Source organism: Fukomys damarensis, unplaced genomic scaffold, assembly GCF_012274545.1.
Source record: "Fukomys damarensis isolate Sample0158 unplaced genomic scaffold, DMR_v1.0_HiC HiC_scaffold_30, whole genome shotgun sequence".
NCBI classification, from domain to species: Eukaryota; Metazoa; Chordata; class Mammalia; order Rodentia; family Bathyergidae; genus Fukomys; species Fukomys damarensis.
Window position 1 is genome coordinate 20290766 of NW_022900942.1, and position 7841 is coordinate 20298606.

A 7841-nucleotide genomic window follows, 5' to 3' on the forward strand; every position below is an offset into this window, starting at 1 on the left:
CATAGTTTTATTTAAACTTATTGGAAGCACATGACATGTAAAAAATGTTTCAGAAATATATTTTTTAAAATTTGAGAATAAAGTACTCAGTTCTTCATTTTGCCACGTTGATAATTTTAACTGGAAGTGTCATTTAAGCCTCTGAAACTAAATTGGACTCCATCCTTCCAAGGGTTACAGAATGAATTCCAAGACAGATGTATTAGGTTAGACATAATATTTAATAGTAGATAAGGCACCATTAAATACTGACTCCTCTTTAGTAGGTTTCCAGTTATTGTGGCCAAATAAAAGCAGTAGATCAATGAAAATCAGATAAATAAAATCTTATTCTAATCAGTTTTCCCAGACCATAATATTCTCCCTAAAAGTTTTAGGAATTTCTTAAAGAATATTAATTTTTTCACACCACTGGGAAATTAGGCCCACATGATTTATTCAGCCCTAGTGGACTGAAATTGTTAGTGCACTTTTAGAAATATATTTCTCTTTGGGAATAACTTGGGTATTGGGAGAACAGAGATATAAGATTTAACATTGAGGGTCTGATTTCAATGCAGAGCTTTTTTGAATGACGGGGTGAAGATAGTCCGAAGTTTGTGGGTTACTGTTAAACTGAATGAATGGATGATCAGAAACAATTAGATGCTGTCAAATTTCAAATGTACATAATATTGCATGCTGATTTAAAGTTGTATTCACTATGCATTGATATGCTACCACAAAGTTTTAACACTGCACTTTCTAAAATTAACAAGATCTTTTAATGTTATTATTGTTCAGACATTTTAATGTGTTTCACTCAGTTCCTGCTAAATACAGAATGTTGTATAGAACAGAATTTTAGTATCATACAACAAGGAAAGGGTATTCAACTGAACATTAATAGAGTATCTTCTCTGTGAAGGTATTTTTCAGTGTATATTTCTGACATTTATAAAGTCAGGACAGATAAAGTAAAAAGTTTAGCCTTTATTATTTCTAATCAATCCCAAAATGAAATTTATAACATCAATACATATAAAAATTTTACATTTTAGAACTTTCAATTATGAATGAGTGTCCAAAGTTGCTAACATCATTCTCTTTAAAAAAATAAATGGAAAATTAATCTCAAAGCCCAATAATATTATTAAGGTTTATCATATATGATTTACTTGTGAAAATTATCTTAACATTTTCACAATAAAAATAAAGTTTAATGTACCAAGTCCATTTATCTGTGTTTTATGTTAGCTTAAATATTTTTAAGTTTAACTGTTATGTTTGTTTAAAGCATACACCTCCAAACTTCTTTATAAAAAACTGTAGGAATAGACAAGTAAGAAAAAAATGGACAATATTAATAAAAATTTTAAGATAAAATTTAAATAAGTCTAAATTATACTTGTTTGAGTATCATAATTCACAATTATACTTTATATATCTTAAGATAAATTTTCAAATTGTTTTAAAAATAGAAAAACCCGAGATTATCTCAAATAATGTGTTGGTGTTTTTGAATTGACAATCTTTACCTATGACTTAATTCCAATGGGTTTTTAAAATATTGAACTCTATCAAGTAGATAGATACTCTCTTGCTGTACATAGATGAACTGCAGCACTGTAACAATCTTTTGAAAAATAGAAGAGTGCATTGTGTTTTGTTAAGAGACCTGGTCTCTGAAAACACATTTCAAGAAATCTTGCCAGCTTCACAGCTTTAAGCAGCTGGTAGTAGAGGGCATTGCTGATATAAAGAATGGTGTTGAGGTCACATTTTCAATTCTTTTTTAGTTTATTTTTCTAACTACAGCTTCACCTCTGTTTGGCCTGAGCTAATTTCTTTCATATTAGAAATAAATACAATTTTGTGAGACTGGTGCAAGAGGCTAGAGTGAAAAGTTAGAAATTTATCCCAAAAATTACCCATTTAAATTTATTTCCAGATGTGTTGTGCGGCTCAAATTAGAATTACATTATAATATAGGGCAATCTAGTCTATCAGTGTGTAATAAGTAATTGAATATAACGCGTTTTATTATTCCTTTTACATAATCATGAATAATACAGATTTTTAAGACAGAAAAACGTGTTAGTTATTAATTTTAGGTTAATTTTTTTATCATTCCTACACTTATGTATACAGAATTTATCTCTTTCATATAATTAACATCTTTGTTGGTGAAGAGCATAACTTACATTATACAGATAGTAAAACAAACGTAATTAGTTTTCTCTCTGATTACCTTCTATTATATTCTTTATGCTAGCTCATTGCTAAGTTTGTTAGGGCATAGTCATGTGGAAGTATTTCATCTCATCTCAAAGAATAAAGACAAGTAGTAGGAGAAAAACATATACTTGGCACCTTTGCTAGTAGAGGAAAGAACTCTCTCTATGAGTCACTAGGGAAAAAAGGAGAAATATCATCATTCAATTCATGAGCTTCGAGACCCACAAAAATCAGATGTTCCATGGAACGAGTGAAGCTGTCTTAAGTGATAGACTAAAATAAGACCGTAAAAATTAAACAGCATATCACTTATTTTCCATAAGAAAATTTTAAAGTTTTTTTATGACTTTTCGACTTAACTACCTTTAACTTCACAGTAAAACACTCTTCAAAAATACATCATTCATTGTTACATGTATTCATAGCTCAAATATGTATTGGGGATTTTCTATTAAGAATAATATACTATTCTTGTTTTACCTGAATTCACACAGGAGTAATTCTGTACAACACTACACTTCATTTACTTTTTAAGTATGTGACTCTGGATATGATTTGAATATAATGAAAATGCCATTAAATGCACTTTTGTTGAACAGCATAAAAAACCTCACTTTAATAACCAGAATGTAATCCAGTCGTTTGTTTTCTTGGAGAACAGTACATGCCTGGTATCAAAGGCAAAGAACTCTAAGTGTACCATTTCTTCTATTTTAATGTCTCACCAAACCCAAGAAATAATTATACATTACAACACGTATAAGTTTGTTAAAACCAAATTCATAGCACTATATTTATGCTTTCTATATAAAAATAGTAAATGCATAAAAGCTTAAGAGTGCCTTTATTTTACAACCTTACTGGTAAGAATTGCATAAAGGGCATGTAAAAATGGGATAAATTCTAAGACATCTTGGAGAATTATAAAGAAAAGTACGTACAATTATAGTGTGAAGAAATGTGAAAAAAAATGCTTTATGTTGTTGAACACTGACAAAACCTTGATTGAAAGATTGTACTCATTCAAATCTCTTCAACTTAAAAATAATAATTACTTTTATTTTGCTTTGTTTAAAGTTCCTATGTAAGTATGCTTGAAACATTCAAAAGATATCAAAATAGAAACATTCAAAGATATTTTTTTAAAAAGAACATGATTTAACTTTTCTATAGGCTATCTCTCTCGAATTCTAGAAAAGTTCTTTGCAACTATTCTCTTAATTTTACTGGCACCCTTCAGAAGTACTGGCCTTTTGTCATAGTCAAAAATTCTCTCAGAACAAAGCTTTAATCAAGTCTTCCAAGCTCTCTGCTTGGCCATGTTTAGCCTGGATCTTCTTTCTTTGTCCTGTAAAATCACATTGGAGTAAGTACCCTGCTTAGTCTGTTTGTGGGACTCTCCCACTTTTGGTATCTAACCAATATCATATCACCCTAGCCTGCCTTCTACAATAACCCTGTCCTGTCAGTTCAGGTAGAAACCTTTTGTTCTTGATATTTTCCCTTCCATCCCCTGATCCCTATTCTGCTCTTGATTAATTATCAATTAATTTAAAATTCCCCCTATTTTTTGTTGGAATGAGGACTGAGTCTAGTACTGTATCTCTCTCCTGACACAAGACCCGTTATACTGGTCCTCATGGTATCATAGGATCCTCTGGAAAAAGAGAGGCACCATGCAATTCTTTACAAATGTCATGAGCAATTTTTTTTTCTTTAATACCATTATGTGGACTCTAATTGCTTTCATTTTAAAAAGAATTAATTGCAATCTTAAAAAAGCTATGTATCTAAAACTAAAACTATCTGGCTTCATTCATATCAAGGCTTCAACAACTCTTATTCATCATAAATCTATTCTACATTATGTGTATTTAGCTGAAGTAGGAAGGAGATGACAGATAGCTCTGTTGCTCCCAAGCCAGGGATTTGGCTCAGTGGTTCTGCTGCCTGCCTCTCTGATGCTCCCAAATTTACTGCCCTCCCCGGCTTCCTTTCCAAATAAGTAGCACTACTGTTTCTACTGCCTGTCCAAGCCAGAAACTGCCAGATTATCTTTGACCCCTCCCTGTCTCAAATGGTTAAGATTCTCTGTTTACTTGGTTGCATGTGGAACACCACTTAATTTGCTGTATCGCTCATGTCATGAATTCAAGCTTTTTAAAGAGGGGTCATAATAGAGGAAGAAGAAGTCATGTTCTGAGTTGAGACCAGCTCTGTATCTTCTGAATGCTCACAGGCAGTGATATTCACCCTGTCTTTGAGCTGAAATCGCTGGGGAGATGTAAAAAAATACGGATGCCTGAATCTCACTCTTGAGGTCATAGTTTTATTGGTGCGAAGTGTGACCATGGCCAAGGGCTTTTTAAAAGGTTTTCTATGTAGTTCTAAGAAGGAGCAAAATTTTAAAAATGACTCATGGTAGTTTATAACTGTCTTGCAGAGAGTTACATCAATTAATGGTTTGAAAGAGGACACGTGGGTAAAGAGAGTTGTAAAAACATCAGACAGTTTTGCTGTTGAACATTTCAAATGGTTTTGTTTTCTGTTCTTATATCAAGTAAAATCTGTGGAATGTCACTTGCTTGAGGGATGCCTGTATGATGGACGAGATGAAGTTTTAGCTATACAACGTTCCATCCATAAGTTAAAAAGGCTTGTGGAAAGCCCCACTATATCATAGGTATTTGTCAGCCTCTTGCTTTCTTTTCAGTTTCTTTGAGAGAAAATGTTTATTTTTGCAATCTTTGTATTTTACGAACTTTATAATGTGCCTCACAAATGGCTAAAATTCATTAAATGTTTGTTGAATGAATATTGAATATTGAATATTGAATAAGCATGTTTAGTAACTATTTATATCTGACTACTTCAGTGCTTATTAAGAAAAATAAAACTATTCCTCACGTATATTGACTTTTCACCTCTTGCCTTACGGTTTTAAAAATGAAGATTCTTCTCTAAACTTTTGGCTGAATTGTTTTGAGACTAAGTACTCAACTAAGGCCTCTTACTTCTTCCTACATCCATTTAAAGTTGCATCTGAAGTCCATGGTGTGAAAGGTAACGTCAAGGACAATACATATTCAGTGAATTCTTGGAAGAGTTGGCCTTGGTGATGCTTCCCAGATTTAAGCAGTTCATCTTGGCTATCTTAGAGCTATTATCTAAGTCACCCCTGCCCTTGAAAAGAACCATCGGAAGTTACAGGGTCAGGACTGTGAGCAGCGCCAACTTACATAGGAGAGATTTTCCTTTTCCTCAGCCAGGAAATTTCTTCATCAATATACAATTATAGGAGCCTCATGTAGCTGGATCCTCCACAGGGATGTTTTCCTCTTCCACTTTGTAAGCCTCCTGGCTGTTCCAACTTCCTCTTTCCTATTCTGTTTTGCATTATTACCCTGAGTCCTCTTGCTGGTCACTCCCTTGTATTTTGATTTTCCTGCTATCTCCATAACCCATGTTAATGGTTTTAAGAAATAAGTCATTCAAAGCTGTGCTGAAATCTTCTAGTTTGAGAGTTGAGGGCGCCAACCATCACTGTCTAGACTGTACTGCCCCCCTTGATTGATCTGTCATCCCCTTTCTTTGAAGTCTTTGGCCAAGGTCCTTTAGTTCATTACACCAGATGTCAGTGGTGTGTTCATTACACCGCTGCTCTTCCTAACTGAAATTTAAGACCATAACAAACTTCATCTCCATCAGATACTTCAGTTTTGATCACAAAATCTGATTCTTTAAGATGTTCTATTCCCTTAAATCCTACTGAATCTGTTCTTTCACCTAATCTGGAACTTCATTCACAATCAGTTTTCCTTCCACACTTTCCTACTGGTGCAACTGACTTCTTGTTATATTATTTCAACAATTGTCTTACTATCATATTCAATTTCCTGCAGACAGTATTTTTCATTTAAAAGCAAGCTATTTTAAACTCTGTATTTATCTAGAGCTACACTGTCTGAGATAGTAACCATGAGCCACATAGTCTTTTAAACACATGAGATGTGACTAATATGAATTTAAATGTGCTATATGTATGAAAAATACATTGGAGTTTGATTATTTAATATTAAAATGTGAAATATTTAATTGAACATGTACATGATACTCTTTTTGATAAACTTAAATAGATTATATTTTTGAAGTCAATTTGGCCTTTCCTTTTCACTTTTATGATATGGTTATTCAAATATATAACACAATATATATGGCTTGGATTTGTAATTTACATTATATGTCTATTGGGTAATGCTAATATCAATCTATGTTTACACATATCAATCTATATATTTCCTTGTCAATTCCTTATCTTTGAATTAAAAAATCCTAAAAATATGTTTCTATCAAATATGTCTAAGCTTATCCTTCAAAATATTTTTCAACTTGTCCCCTACTGGGCTTCAACACTCTGTTACTTCTCACTGTGCGTTTAACAAATGTACATCAGGTGCCTGTGAATCCATCAACTTGAAAGTTGTGAATGGAACTGTGAACAACAGATTAATATCCTTGCCTTCATGATGGAGCCGTACAACATATGCATTTTGTTAAATAATTCAAGCGGCTAGTCCACCCAGAAGAGATGATTTAGGGAATGTGAACAGAAAATATGAAGAGACGAATACTGTGCAAGCTTTGTACACTGTGGTCTAAAAGTCCAAATTGAATTGCATCACTGAAGTAGTAAAGAAACTGAGTTATACTTTCACACTTTAGAACAAGGAGCATTCAGGTAGAGAGAAAATAAAATACAGAGCCTTGAGCAATGCTGAACTCTGCCTGGTAACCTCAAGACTGACCACTGTGGCTGAAGCCAGGTAGCTGACAGACATAAGAAGACCGGTCAGAGAATTTGGGAATGGAGAGTGGGGATAGACACAAAACATTTGCTGATCAAATAAGATACTAGGTAGATGTTTAAGCCAAATATTTAAGAGTTTTGCCCAGAGTGGGAATATAACCAGGCATAATTTTAACATCATTTTGAATATCACATAGAGAAAAGGGAAATTAAATGATAATCATTGACATGAGACAGTTGCAATAATGAAGATGAGAGGCAACCGTGGCTTGCAGGTGATAGCAAGAGGGAGGACCAGGCATTTAGCTTAGTGGTTCTGCTGCCTGCCTTGCAAGTGAAAGGCCCCAAGTTTGATACCCAGAGCGGGGGGGTGAGAGGGGACGAGGGGCAGGGAAGGGAGGGAGAAAGTGCCTCTACTCAGAGAGGCAATGAAAATATTTTGGTTAAAATATTCCTTCCTAACTTACCTATAGCCTGCATGAACCTTAAGATTTCCTTTTTGTCCGAGAAAAGATTACTCTATCACATATTTAAGTTTAGACCCTTGCCCTTTTTCTGGATTTAGTCCACTGTCTCTTTATTAGTTTTTCCTATTTATTGTATCTTATGTTTCTGCTGTCTCTATTTTGTCTTTCTCTATTGGTTCAGTAACTGTAAGCTTAAGAATGTAAAGTCTTTCTCAAATATTCATTATTTTAATGTTCCTTGTTACCTATAATCTTTTCTTTTTCTCAGACTTTTGCTGCCTGAACTTTTAATCTACAGTTCCTAGCTCCTGTTTCTCTCCCAACTATTAAAACCTCAAGTCACAACAATA